Raw genomic sequence first — 16,015 nt, forward strand, 5'->3', positions numbered from 1 at the left:
ATGCTCAGTCTTAAGGATGTAGTAGTATTATGAGTTCAAAAGCCCACATTTAAGTCATAGTGATCTATCGTAGAAGGACCGAGATGGGCCTCAGGAAGAAGTGCGAGAAGCCTTAGAAAAATTCCATAGAGGTCAATCATTAGCCATTTAGATAGAGGAAAATACTCCAGTGAAGAATGTAGATGAGTTTAGCCACAAAAAAAATCATGGTTCATGCCTCAGGTGATTTGAATACCCTCCTATTCTAGGGGTAAAATAATCTCAGACAAAGGTTGGTATTGTGTCTCAAATAACCCAAAGAATAGCCCTTAGGGCCAAGGCTCAAATAGCCACAATGCTCAAGTGAATAGTGCCAAAGAATATCCAACTGAATCCTTAGTCAACAATTCCAAAATTTGCATGTAGTAGACCTTGGAACAATGTGTAACTAACCTCAGATTAGCCTGAGAAGGGTTTCCAACCAATGAAATATTCATATACCATCAACCCTTTTTCTTTGACCAACCAGTGAAATATTCTTTTTTGGTCTCATACCAAGGCAAAACTTAGGATAAATATAAATAATTGAAACAATTTTAGCTTCAACTGAATTAATGCTACCATTGACTTAGCATTAATTCTGAAACATTTTATGTTAAGAAAGCACTTTCCATAATACAATATACTCCTTTGTAAAAATATAAACACCTCTGGCATATGTAAACACATGTCTGGCATATGTGTCAACACTTTTGCATGGTATGATGTGTTATTCATTGGACGTTAGCCTATATTTGGTTCTACACATTGTTCTTTAAGCCTTCACCTCTTCAGATCTTGCCTTTGTTTCGTTCAGTTTAGAGAAGGTGCATAGATATGGGACTGTTATCCTTAGTGCCTCGACTTTCTTTTCTCAACATCAAAAAAATTCAATGTTGATTTCATAGACTTGATTTATGCTAATAAATCGTGCCAACATCTGCAATCAAAGAGGAATTCTGGTCATGGCCATGGATTTCTTTGAGCCTTCCAAAGGTTTTCATGTAATTAACATGTTTCAGAGTAGCACCTATTCCAAAAACCCAATTGGTAAGGAGGCTTTAAAGGTCCACTTGTCATATTATTGCATATTTTATTTCAAATTTAAAACCAAAAACATCACTGTAATTGGCTAGCATTGGGCCTTGGCTAGGATTGACTAAGTCATTAAAGTGAATGCAACTCTTATTACAAGCTTTCATTAGGCTATGAAAAGAAACATTTGTAGGCCTCTTCCTTGATGTGCTAAGGAATATATCTATCTTTGGCACCAGTGGTGCATTACCTTGGGTATTTTTCTATACCTCATCCCTTAACCTACATTCTGTGATTTGAAGTCCCAATTACCTGGAAATAAAGGTTCGCCATGAAAGGAAGAACATAAAGAATCCTCATTATGGCACCTTGTGCCTCCACATATCACCTAATGCAACCAAATTTAGACCCAGAATGACTGAAACAGTGCATAGGATACACCCACTCAAATCTAAATTCTTTGCGCAGAGAACACTCAAGGGTATTTATTCCCAAATAGTTAATCAACAAGTTTCTCTAAAATAGTACCAATGTTTGTCATTTTAAGTCATATTACTCAGAATTGCGAGAGTTTATAACCAATCAACAACAATGATATTTTTCTTAAGCGTTCACATGTCAACAACACAAATGTGTGTACATGTATGTTTCTTCATTTATTTACAGTAGAGTTATTACCTTGATCAGGTAGTGAAACAACTGATGTGTCCTTGCCACTTATAAATCTCCACCTATATATCTCAACATTGTATCAGTCAAAGTTCTAATTCCAAATATTTGATGGAAAATGGAACACTTTTGAATTTAGTAGTCTTTTATTCTATGCATCCCTGAAATTGGTTTCTAGTGGGTCTGGAGCGCATTTCTGGAAACCAGAAACCACCCTGGAAATGTTTCTAGGATGTTGTGTATCTTTTACATTCAAAAAAAATATTTTAAAAATGTCCCAAAAATTTCCCACTAACCCTAACATATCAAAACAAAAGCCTTGATGGTGAAAAAACTATCACAAAAGAGAGGGCAAACTCGTGCCCTTACAAAATAGAGAAGAAAACCAACCAAATAAAGCACTTTAACAGGGTTTATTGGGAAAATTTTCCACAACAGGAGGAAAAAAGTCACATTCCCACAATTCAGCCTTTTGCTAATAATTATCTTCCTTTGCTCATATACCCTCCAATAATGTGGGTGAGTGGGAAACATATCATATCCCTTCTTCAGTAATATAGTGTAGTCTTAACACTGATTCAGCTAGCCTACACCATCCTTTTAATGTTTCAACGATTACATGACATTAAGGACACCATCAGGTCCCTTATCAATCAAACATTGAAGAGGCAAGACCTATGTAGCAGCTTAGACCTTTAAAAAGGGGCCAAAATCAGTGAATTCATCCTCCTTAATGTAAATCCCCTAAGTTTCACTTGCAACTAGTTGCCACCAAAATCACTGGTTTTGCTTCCACTGAAGATGCAGAACCTGTGTAGTAGCTTAAAACTTAAAAAAATAGCCAAAATCAGTAAGTTCAACCCCTTTAGTGTCAATATCCTAAGTTCCACTTGCCACCAACTACCAACAAGGTCACTATTTTTGCATCTAAAGCACTGTGGCCAGCACTCGGAAAGCCTAAAAGAATTTCACCTACCAAAAATTGCCACCAATGTCATTGCTTTTTCTTCCTAAATAGTGTGACCCAAACTGGAGAAGCATCAAAACCAACATGGTAGCGTGTAGACAACCAAAGTAGCAAATCACACACAAGGCTACCTTTCTTTCAAGCTTTTTGCAGGAGGCAGCTTAGAAGGTTGCATGGAGGATGGTGGGGTCTCCCAAGCCCCAAACTCTATAAAATATACACTCAGGGAATCGATTAAACAACTTCTGGAGAGAGCATCATTTTGTTGCTTGGTTGCAGAAAGAGCCTTTAACTACAAGATTGTGTGAAAAAATTGCTAGGAGAACTTAAGTGATTGACCCTCTTTGACTCCTGCCAAAGGAAGGAATGTTGTTGGCTGAATGTTGTAGAAGACCTATCTCTCTTTATCAATAGAATCTCTACTTTCCTCCCTGTGGTGCATTACCTTGTGTATTTGGCTGCACCTCATCCCTCAGCCTACGTCTAGTGATTTTTTTAAATTTTTTATAGACAATTCATTTACAGTTGAATCACCTCATCATGGTTGTTGATTCTCATTCAAATTAAGGATTGGTTGTAGAGAACCTGTTGAAGGCCCGAAAATCGTTGCCTCAATAATGGGGGATAATCACCCGGTCCGAAACTTGGTTGACAACTCCTTTTTTGTTTGGAGTAGTGGCTCCCACTGGGGATGATGGGACCAGTTTCCCAATCTATTTTTATGACTATGCAAATGGGTGATATTTGAGATTTGGAATAATGATTATCCTAAAACTAATCTAATTTAAACTAACAATCATGTACAGTTTATCCTAATCTAAAACATTATCTAAATATAACTATCCTGGGAGTAACGCGACATATGCGATATACAATAATGTATGAAAGCGATTGATAATAAAGATTATTCAATTGCAATGAGAAGCGAATTCATTTAACAATAATCGTTTCATATAAAACATTAGCCGAAACGATTTTGAGAGATATATCACATAAAAATCATTCATGTACTCAGCATAAACTATAGATCATCATCATACAAAAGTGCAATAATGGCAATCAACAATTCAAACTTTCATACATAAACAACTTGAAGATAAGTTATTGCTTGACCTATAAGTAAAAAGAATTAAGAGGTAAAAGTCCCATTTATAATATGTCCTACTCAAATGCTCCAGCAATATTTATATACTTTCAAGTCACACAACATCATCTAAGAGTACAGAAGTGAAATTTCAGTAGAAGATGTTAAATCAAGTAGAAAATAAATCATGTTCCATTAATTCCACCAGAACTTCCTCAAAGGGGCATAAGTGCATGTTCTGAAGAATGTTTCTGATAAAATTTCTGGACCCCTCTCTAAATGCATGAGAGGTGTTTAAATACTAAAACTATAATGCTAAAAATAGATTATTACAAAAATAGTTTGAGGAGGTTTAAACGACCTACCTCAATTTATGCAAAAATAAAATCAAAATTAAAGTAAACAGGGTGACTAACTATGCTCCATTCAATCCTTCAGGTCACAGATATCCACCATAGGCTTCAGCTATGTAGGCCAGTCGACTTCAGCTTTTAACTGTCCATCGAATACAGAATCAGTTAATGCTGGCGCCATTTTCTTGCCAGAGGTGGTTAGGCATCGCAGAGTCATCCACTAGCTATGAGGCTTGACCAAATGTTTCCAATATGCCTCCTAGTTTAGCCTGGTCATTTTCCTTATCACTTCTGCTTTGCCTTCTGCTGCCTGTTTTTGTTGGACACCTAATCCTCAATGGGTTAGTGTGGAAGCCGAATAGACAAAAGGAGTCCAAGAGACCTTGGGATGTGAAACCCAACAGTCAAACCATGTACTATAAATGTATATCTCTTGTTAATAAAAATGTATTCTCATGTTTTATCTTTCAGATTATATTGTTGCCCATGTGTGTTTAACATGGTATCAGAGGGTGCATATTGCTACCCTACATAATTACTTTGAGCCATTTGTTTTATGGCCTTTATGTGCAGATCATTTCTACCATCAATTCTGCATTTCATGAATATTTTATCAGCTAAATTTTAGCTGGAACTTGTTATTTCTCTAGCACCATTTTTATTCACCTGCCTTCTAAAACCGCTCCTTGCTCAGACCTGCCATCTTTGCCCTAGCAAAATTGCACCTCTGACTTGTCATTGAATGCCACAATTTCATTTGATTTCTATGCACCGTTACTCCAGTCTTGTGTGTCAGACAACTATGCTGCCCACTGTCCGCTATCATAATAGTTACATTGTCCGCCTATTCTAGTTGGAGAAAATGTAAGTGCGAACATTCCCAGTATCGTTTGTCTCTCTACCTGCCTAATGCCTGGATCTTTGCCCATATACTCCGTTGATTCTCTGCCTCAGAAACGCCCATCGAGTACTTGATTGTGTTGTAAGGGTTGTTCATATTCTTCTCTGACTGCAATGCATCCCCACAGTAACACAAACATAGCTCATCACCAGGTAACAAATGCAATTCATTATCCTCCTTTGGGAAGATAAAGTATGCTATGCGCTTCTTATTGAGACCAATATCCCAATGGACAGTAATGTTGTCTTTGCTCTGCGACTCTTTCATCATCTTGTCATAATCCGCCTCCAATTTCACCAACAGTGCAAAAACATTTTGATACTGATACGCATCTTCATATTTTAAAGCAACAGGTTGCAGCTCATCATCTACACCGGGCTTCTCGAGATCTTCAAGGGTCACATCAGGGCTTGTTTTCCAAAGTTCTTCTACTTTGTTGATTTGTTGAGCACTGATATGGCGTGCCCTCAGTTGCTCCTGCTCTAAAGGTATCTTGATGAGCCACTGCAGAAAGCATCTATCATCGATTAGCGGGCACCATTGGCTTAGATCCCAGTTCATATCTTTCAGCGCATTGACACTCAAGCAAGGTTCTCTACATAAAAGAACAACAACGCTTTCCATTTTGGCAGAAATGAATCCCAATAAAAACACATTTCTACAACCATAGTTGTAACACTCGAGAATAGTCTCACGACGGAACATTCAGAGTTTATATGCGGATTTAAGAGTGAGGTTATGGTATCTCTTCATAATGGTATGCTGGAAACCCATTTAGAAATATCTTTATACATTGACAGATGTACGTTGGAAATCGTGTGTGAAAATTGGGTGTCCTGTTGCGAAAACATATTCCTAAAAGACCGATATATGCAAACTTTATTGAAGTTGTGAAAAAAAAAAATTGCATTATATACAGATTGTTTGAAGCATTGAAAAGTTTGAATTGTGCATTGGACTATCCATATGCTTGAATGGTATGTTAAAGTTGAGTTTTGTATGCCTCTGCACAGAAAATAATATATGTTGCAACTCAATATATTATGAAAATCAAATGTTTTGAAGAAAAAATACGGCGTTGGCTGCCATTGAATGCACATAAACAATTTCCACTAGATTTTGGTACTGGAAGGTGTATGCTTTGTGTTTGGTAGAAGACCATTTGGTATTCTATGATGAGATGAGTTTTGGGCATGAGTGATTAATGAGTTTTGTGTGGCTGTATATTCTTTTCACTAGATGATACTGAAGTGTTGATATACGTTGAAGAGGTAGCCAAAAATATGCCAGTAACTTACTCAAATATGGTATCTGCAATGCTGAAGTGAACCATGAGTTAATGCCAACATAGATAGTGCATACATATATTAGATTTTGTTTGTGTATGTTGATGCCTCAAAAATCGATGCATCAACATCGGGGAAAACCACCCGGTCCAAACCTTCAAAGCAGCTCCTTTTCCGTTTGGTGTGGTGGCTCCGACTAGATATAATGAGATCAGTTTCCCAATCGTTTGTAAATAGTATGGATAAGTGATTGATTTTATATTATCTAATGATAATGATGGATGATTTACTCTATAATGAAAAATTATAAACAACTAATCTATCCCAGGAAATTTCCACTTTAGTGCAACTTTTGATGATCTTTATCTACAAATAGGCATATAGTTGACTCCACTTATAGATAAAGACATTCATTCATATGATAATTATCTTCTTCAAGTAGTTGAACAAAGTAATAATTAAAACATTATTACACTATTCTTCATATATCATTGACATAAATACGATTGAAAGAATAACATTCGTTAAACATTCAATAGTGATAAGTAAAAGGATTGCTGTTAAAACACATACATATATATAATGATAGAAATAATTGAATAAATGTTGATTCATATTAAAGAATGGAACAAAGACATAGATAATAGTACCATATGTAATTTGAATCCCCTCCGATATCAATCACATTCAGATCCCATCTTTCAACTTAGAAATACTCTCACAAAAAGCAATAGTTCATATCTTATCATAGAATTCTTCATTAAAATTTAGAATATAGGCCCAGTCTTCATTAAAAAATATACATCGGAAGCACAATAGTGCAACTCCCGATCCAAGTTTTGATTCAAAAATTGAGGACCCTTTCCAATACAATGAAAAGGTCTATAAATACTTACTAACTAACTAACTATGAAATAAAAATGTTGTGAGGTGGTATAACCAAATCATGAAAATCTCCTTGAAATAGACATGCTTACAGTTGGTAGAATGATTCATTGTTTCGGCTGATTATCCTTTGGCTTGAGCTGGCATATAGAGAGCATTGGTTGCAATTATGGAGGATGACTCATACGCAAATGCAGTTGGGCTGAATACGTCGCATCATTAATTTTAGGAATCATGTAACCGATTGCATTGGTTAAACATTTTATTGTTGTCTTTTGACTATGTGGTTTAACCAGGAAGAACCAAAAGGTGTCCCAAGTTAAACTTTGGATGCCCGCGATTAATCTCTCCTTTTTTACTAATTCCTATTTACATGTCTGCTCCAATGCTTTAGCTGATGGTAGTTTACCTGAGTACATTCTAAAATCAAATTAGACAGATAAAGTGTATCATTGATTAATTCAATCAAATTACCAGTCGTTGATCTACATCTTGAAGTTTCCCTCTCTACTTTCATCAATTGAGATTGCCATTCTAGGAAAAGAATTTCCTTGTGCGAATCCAGAATTGAAGGCAGATTTGCAGCTTGTCCTTCTTTAGTTTCTTGCCAAGAAAGAAAGTCTGTTAATGTCTCATCGGCCTGCTACAAATTCTATCTTGCATCAACTGATTTATCAATCACTGATGAAGAAATTTCACAAAGGGGCTCAGTAAGAGAAATACTATGACATAGAAAATTTAATTGATCAATCAATGCTTTATTGATCCGGAGAGCTTTAGATTTGAACTCTGCTACTTGAGGAAAACCTTTGAACTTTTCTATTTGTTGTGATAGTTGAGTGATTTTCTCATCTTTTGTTTTGCTCAATTGTTCATTCATTGACTTCAGCTTGGCCAATGCTAAGGATAATTCTTTTTGTTTCTGAACTGCACTTTGGTCTATCCTCTGCTTCTCCTTGAGAAATTTCTCATTTAACTATTTATTTAATTACTGTTGTGCTACTAACTACTGCTCTAACTACTCTATCCTCTGTTGCCTTTTGGATGCCTGTGCCTCAAGTGAAACAATTGTTTGATCTTTTTCTTTGAGTAAATTGCTGACTTCCGATGCTTTATCCATAGTAGCTGCCGAGTATGCCCCGACATATTGAGAGAGTTTTGTGAGGTCTTCGGAAGGATTGACTTCCTCTCTCCATACCACATTAGCCATCTCCATCTGTGCAGGTAAAAGAGAAGGTTGATCAAGCTTTCTCTTTTTCCTTTGTCTTTTTACTACAGCCCTATGCTTAGGGCTGTAGAAGACATCTAAAGGTGGTATTTCTTCTACATGTAGGATGATTTCATTGGATGGATTTTCTGGAATTATCTCCATATCCTTTTGAGTGATTGGTGGGCCGCTGGTTCCTTCAATTGGAACTGTATTAGTTGTTGTTTGGTGACCAGTTGTTACTTTAGGTGTGCTAAATCCCTATAAGTTCTCAGTATTGCTTATAATGGAATCAAACTGTTGCCATTATTTAAGAAGCTTGGGATCAATCTAAGTCCCTGTTCCTGTTCCTTTTCGAAGACCTTTTCCATATCAGAAGTCTTACCAGTAACTATTTGTTCAGCCTGAGTAGATGACTGGACTGTAGGAGCTGTGACTAAGAGGTCTAAAGGTAGAGTTTGCAACCTCTGTTCTCTAAGCCTATTAAACACTTCTAGTCCTTCATCTTGATATTTGATTTTAGCCAATGCTTTAACTTGGAATAATGATTCAGATGAGGCAAATAGATCATCGAAGACATCATCTTCATGATCAAATTTGGCAAGTTTGGCTTGGTCAAGAACATTATAGGCCACCTTTCTGGGATCATACTGTCTATTAGGAATTGTGGCAAGCTTTAGTGTTTGCAATTTTTCTGTCTCCTTCTCTGCGTGCTTGTAATCATGAAGAGTGAAAATGCCACACCGTAATGGGAATGTAGGCCATACCTATTTCTTGGAATTTTTAAGGGTTTTGGATGTCCCATCTACTGTTATTTGATAAGCCAATTCCCGAGCTAACAGTTTATCAGGCACATACAGGGGAAGGACATGGGGTTTTGTATTGCTACCAAAAAGCCTTATATAAGTGAATTTTTCCTCCCCAAACCAACTGCCTACTGCTGTCAAATCTGTTTCTGCTTCCGGAGATATCCTGGGAGCAAGCTTATCAAAAATAGAGTAATAAAGAGGAAAAATAAAACCGTTGCAGATTTTATACAGATAATTTTGTAGTTTGCATTCCATAACTACTCATGATAGATATGTATTGGTTTAGGGTCTGCAGGGGTCCATCTCCACCCAAGCAATGGAAATTCAGAATTGAAACAAATAGTATCCATAATGAATGCACTATCATAGAATGGGGAAATGGTCCTAGTAGTATGATATACATTTGCTCTGTACTCTAGAATTGCCGTGGCTAGTTTATCAGATAAAATATTGGCCCAATCCATCACATAGCCATTGATTGCAGCCTCCATTAGAGGGACCATTTCTATAGTGAATTTAGAGGAGACATGTATTCCCCATATTCTACACATCATAGCTCCGACATAACAGTAAGGAGAAGCCAATGAGTCTACAGAGTACTTACCCGATGATTCGTGCTTGTGCTTCTCAGGGAAATGTCTCCACTACCTAATTAGGGCTGATTCTGACTTATTTTCCTTTGCAAAAGATTCTAGGAATGCTTTGTTGTACCATTTCTCAGGCTTTGGTAAGTGATACATTTTCCTTAGATCATCAGGCTAAAATGAGCCGAATATCCTCCCGTCAGTTGTGAAAAGGGTTCTATTTGTAACTGGAATTTTTTCCACCACCCATCTTACGACATCAGTATATGGGAGGAATTTATCTCACACTGCTATCCTGTGAAGAAAGGAGCATGCCAACTCTTTAAGAGTTCCTTCAGATTTATTAGTTGAATCAGCTGTGGCTTCTTTTGATAATTCTTCAGGCTCTTCAACTTCAATCAGATTATAGATACTCTCCTAGCTAGTGTTTCCCAGTCCGAGACACATTGTGTCTGATATTAATCCCTTTTTACTTGGTCCTAGATCTTTTGCTGGAGGAGCTGCTGTTGCAGACTTCTTTGATTTCTTTCCCATTTTCTTCAGATTTCTGGTTTCAGTGGAATTCTGCACAAGCGATTGAAAAACCATGATATAGATAAATATTGCTATAGACCAATATGATAATGAAAAAGAGTTACGTTGATTGGCAGGTGATAATGGAATATAGTTAAAGATTGCTGCGGATAAAATCTAAAGAAAAGATCTACCCTTAACTGCTTCATTGAATAGCTGTTTAACTTGTCAATCGTGGTAAAGAAGGTTTTAAATGCCCATCATGTCGTTTATATGCCGAATGATTAATTCAAGCATGCCTTAGATTTCTTTGATGGATGATCAATGATAAATCGCAAATTGGCGATCGAGAATGTCAAGGGAAAGGCTTTAATACTTGCTTTAAATATCTCCAATCACCGAAAGGTGATACAATGCATGCAAACCATTTTAAATACATTTTCGAGATGTGCACCTAATTAATATATCGCAATCGGGAATGGACTCGGGCTTTCTTGTCTTGTCAATGTGATTTCGCTGATTTCCAATTGTGATATGCTTTATTGCATCGAAGGTTTTGAGCATGTCTTCATTTATGTGTTGGCTTGTTGTTGTCATTGCTGATTTTCCAATTGCGATATGCTTTATCGCATTGGAGGAATTAAGGGGATTGATTATATTGCGCTTGGCGTTTGGCTTCTCTGATTTCCTGATTGCGATTGCCTTTTCGGATTGGAGAGAATGGATAAGGTTCTTCGTGGCTTTGCGTATGTTTCCTTTGTTATTGCGATATGCGATCTTCTGATCGCTTTATCGCAATAACGAAGAGTTTTATAATATTTTTAAAAGTCACGCTTTATTTTCATTCAAAAGGCTTTTATAATGATTCATTTACCTTAAGCCTTTTCATAAGGGTTTTCCTTTATGATGGGTTAATACCAATTTTATTTATGAACACACAAATCTTATCTAAGTTGATTTAAAGGGACCCATTTCTTATTTAAAATTTTATATAAAGATTTTATAAGAAATGGGGGGTTGTTGTTTATCACAACAGTGTACTAGCTCTCCCCTTTATCTATTAAATAGTTAAATGGCTACTAGCATCTACAACATCATTGTGTAAATTCTGAACATGTATTTCAGTGAAGAGTGAAGAAGTTTGTGGTTGCTACACTTGTTATTAGTATTATTTATTCTTGTTGGGTCTAAAGTTGATATCAAATTAATATTTTGAAGTTCTTCCACAAGTATTTGTCCTAGCATATTATGTATTTACATGAGCCAACAACAAGGAATGCACCTACAGCATTTGATGCGCAAACTGTTTGTTAAAATACTACAGTGGACCAAACCATACAAACTCATGACTCTTTGTGGTTTTCTCTTAGTTATTCTGGTTGGGTTTCTTACAGTGGACTATTGTTTTCTTTGAAGAAAGTGGCAAGATCAGAGAATATTGAATCGTACCCTAGTCAAAGTATTTATATATGAGCATTCAAGTCCTGTCCATGACATGGTGCTATAGTTGTTGAAGTTTTGATAGTCATCATTTTTTCTTTGAAAGTGAAGGAGTATTTGAAGGATCCAAGCAAGTTTGCAGTTGCTGCTGCCCCAGTTGTGGCATTGTAATTAAAACTCACTATAGTTTTTGTCTACATATATATGCATTGATTCCTTGATTCGACTATTGCATAAGAGTTTGGTGGGCTGCATAAAGGCTGTGATTGTTTTGACAAATAAAAGTAATCTTTTGTGGAGAAAAGTTTAGTCGATTGTATTGTCAGAACATAGTGCTGGTCATGAGTAAACTCTTATTTTATGTAATGGATTGTAATTGGTGCTTGTTGGTTGCACACTGATCATTTGCTGCACATTTATAAAGGATATTGTTGTGTACTGTGAGTGGGTATTACTTTTCTGCATTGAGTAGTAGTTGTGTTCAGTTTTTAAGGTGTAATTCTGATAGTAAAGAAAAAATGGCCAGAATCAATGAAGTATTAGAGTTCCTCAAAACTCTGATATTGTCTACTACTCATGATACATTAAAAGTTAGCAAAGTTTCTCTCACAGACATTTAGGTCTGTCTACAAAATGCACAAGAGAAAATTGATTTTTTGCAGCTCGAATCTCAGCTATAGCAAGAAGAATTAAAACAGAGGAGTCATTCTGAACCTGTTTCTGTTCAGAAGATTGAAACAAACTCCCGTAAAGCAGCAGTTGTACATGAAAACGTAGAAGTTTAGTTTGCACTTCCCAAGCCCATCATTAGACCTTGGGAATAGATTGTCCACAACAAGCACAAAACTGGTCTTGGATATAACAAGGACGTGTCCTTTCATATTCCAGACTACTCAAAGCCCATTCAGGTTCAAAGTGCTAGATTCCTTCATGATAGTTCACATCTAGCTGTTCCAGATTCTGCCCCTCTTCCACAACAACAACAAAAACAACAAATTTTGAAATTCCAACACTGTAACCGAGTTGGCCATTTGAAATATCACTGTTTTTATCTTCATCCATGTAAGCATTCTCATAAAATTAGTCATTCTTCAAATAGATGCTTCAGAAACAAACCTCCTGCAAGAAAAAAGATTCATCTTGGATGGATTACTTCTTGGCAATGGGCATCAACAGCCAAGAAGATATTTCAATCACATGTTAGAACTTGTTCCAGAGTATTGAACAGTCTTGCAGTTGAGTTTTCTCCATCATCTCACCTTGTATCTGATAGGGGGGAAATGATGGTCATCTACAAGCATCAAAGCCACATCAAGCAAGCCTGAGCCACAACCTGCCACACCAGTTTCAGAGTTGTATCCAGAGACAAAGATGACCCTGAGCATGCCTTCAGTTGGTAATCTGGGACACTTCCTCTAGCAGAATACTTCAGCTTCTTCCCAGTTTCAAAAGAATTCTAGGAATAGAATTGGGGACACTTCCTCTAACAGGGGACTTCATCTTCTTTCCAAACTTGGAAGAGTTCCAGGAAACTGCATTAAGCATTCCAGAGTTGTTGGTCATCCTTAAACCATCACAGGTTGAGACTTCCCTTTCTAGGTTGAAGTTCTCCCTTTTATGCAGGGTGAGACCTCCCTTTCATGGTTGAAGGTTTCCCTCTTCAAAACAATAGGAGCACTTCCTCTAGCAGAAGACTTCAACTTCTTGCCAGTTTTGGAAGAGTTCTGGGAACTGCACTAAGCGTTCCAGTTTTGGTGGTCATCCTTAAACCACCTCCCTTTATACCAACATTTCAGAGAGAACATTCAACGTAGTGTTGCCATGCATTTTTTCACATTTTGTATTACAGCTCTCTTGTTGGACTCGTACATAACCCTTCAGATTAGGGGGGGGGGGGGATGTTGGAAACCTAATCCTCAATGGGTTAGTGTGGAAGCTGAATAGACAAAAGAAGTCCAAGAGACCTTGGGATGTGAAACCCAATGGTCAAACCATGTACTATAAATGTATATCTCTTGTTAATAAAAATGATTCTCATGTTTTATCTTTTAGATTATGCTGCTACCCATGTGTGTTTAACAGTTTCCATTGTTGTTCGAGCTATTTTACATCTGGAAGGAAGCTTGGAATGGACTCTACTACTAGATTGGCACCATGCAAATTCTCATTTATATTTTCTATGATAATGTTTGCTATTGTCACTGTGTCTGTTGTTGCCATTTTTGCTTCTTTTAGCTGAGAATCCCAACTTGCAAACGTAATTTCCTTATGTGATTCTTCTAGTTTGGGAAAGTCAACTTTTCTCCCCTCGTTTGTATTTTCCTCGGAAATGTGATCAGAGACCCTTTTATAGATCTCATCATATTCAAGTCACATTTCTATGACTTGACTTGTCAGTTTATCACTTGTTTCACAATAAGATTTCCAGTGTGAAATCTTTTGGCACAGTAATTCTTTCTGATGTATCAACTGGTAATTAAGTGCAAGTGCTTCGATGATAAATTGATCAAGTTTAGGATCATCTTTATGAAGATCAATTATCACCTGCACCTGTGATTCCTTCTCAGCTAAGCTGATTCGATGTCCTATTTGCATCTTTTCAAATTCCTATTGAAGCTTGGACAACTGTATCCCTGCCTGCTAGTCGAATTTAACTTGTCGTAATTGTTGGTCGAGCGACATTATTTCATTTTCCTTTTCTCTAAGCAACATTTGGACCTCTATTGCTTTGTCTATGGTCGTTGTAGCATATGCGCCTGCAAACTACGAGAGTCTATTTAATTTGGTGGATGGATCAACTGGCAATTCCTTCCATCGAACATCTATTAGTTCGTTTTCAGGGGTAGTAACAGCTATAGAGTCTAATTTTCTTTTCTTTCTTTGCCTTTTCACCACGGACTTATGCTATGAGCTATAGAATACATCCACAGGTGGTATTTCTTCAATTTTCAAAATTATCTTGGGGGTGGGGGTGACAGGGGTATGCTCTACTTCTGGTTCATTTGCAGTTTCTTCCACTGTAATTTTTAGAGCTCTCCTGTGTTGTAGTGTTTGTAGCTCTCACACCTATTCCTCTATATTAATACTTTCATTGAAATTAACCCACTCTTCCTCTAAATCAATTACCATGGGTTTTATTGGTTGTGCTGAGGTAGTAGGGATTTCATCTTGCTTGCTAACTAAAGCTTATTTAGCTATCTTCTGTGTAGATTGGGTCGTATCCTCGATGCTCTTGCTTTTGCCGTTCTGTGATGAATGTCGTGATTCCTCGATAGATTTTTCTTGAGACTTTACTCTAGAATCAGATTTGGAGTTTTCTTTGGAGTCACCTTCTATAATCACGCTGGGAGTAGGCTCCCTTATTGGTTCAATTAACAATTGGTCCAATGGGACCATTGCGAGCCTTCTTTCTCTGTAATTGTAAAAATTTTCTAGATCTTCATGGTCAAAAAGTAGTTGGGCCATGTGTTTCACCTCTAAAAAGGTGTTTTTCTACAAAAATATATCATCAAAAGCATCCTCCTCATTGGTGAATACTTTTATTTTCACCATGGTGGTGAAATTCTTGACTATTCCAAATAGGTCATACTGTCGTCCAGGGAATTTGGGTAATTGTAGAGATAGCATGTTCTCTGCTTATTTTAATGTATGTCCCAAGTTGTGTAGTGAAAATTCTCTGCACTGTACAAGGAATGTAGGCCAAATGGCCTTCTTTGACTCTTTCAATGTATGGCTCATTCCTCCCTCAGTACATGTCTGATAGGCTATTTCCCTAGCCATCAATTTATCTGGAACATAGTATGGGAGGATGTGGGGGGAGGTGATGCTACCAAAAACTCTGATATACATAAATGTCTCCTCCCTGAACCATCTAGCCACTGGGAGGATGTCAACTTCAGCTTCTTAGGAAAATATGGGGGCGTCTCGATTATACAACCACTTATAAATAGGGAGCATAAATCCATGGCAAATCTAGAAAGAATGTGGTTGAAAATTAGATTCCCACATGACGTTGTGGTACACGTGAATGGGAAGTGGATCCTGAACAGTCCATTTCCATCCCATGATGGGGAACTTTGAACGAAAACAAATAGCTCCATAACATAGGCGCTCATAAAAAATGGAGGGAAAACCCTCGAAGATATGCTTCTTCTCCTTCTATACTCGATAATTGTTTTTGCTAAATTATTTGATAAGATTTGGGCCCAATTCATGATAGTTGCATTAACAACTACTTCTATTAACAAAAACCAATTCGGGAAGA

General features: G+C 37.0%; 1 pseudogene; it reads right to left on the reverse strand.

Annotated features, from left to right (window-relative positions):
* Positions 1 to 5,024: 5,024 nt before the first annotated feature.
* On the reverse strand, positions 5,025 to 5,651 carry LOC149185464 (regulator of nonsense transcripts 1 homolog pseudogene; annotated as a pseudogene).
* Positions 5,652 to 16,015: the final 10,364 nt, after the last annotated feature.

Source organism: Pinus tabuliformis, chromosome 3_2, assembly GCF_031772625.1.
Source record: "Pinus tabuliformis cultivar Carrire ecotype Pingquan chromosome 3_2, CPIR1, whole genome shotgun sequence".
NCBI lineage: Eukaryota > Viridiplantae > Streptophyta > Pinopsida > Pinales > Pinaceae > Pinus > Pinus tabuliformis.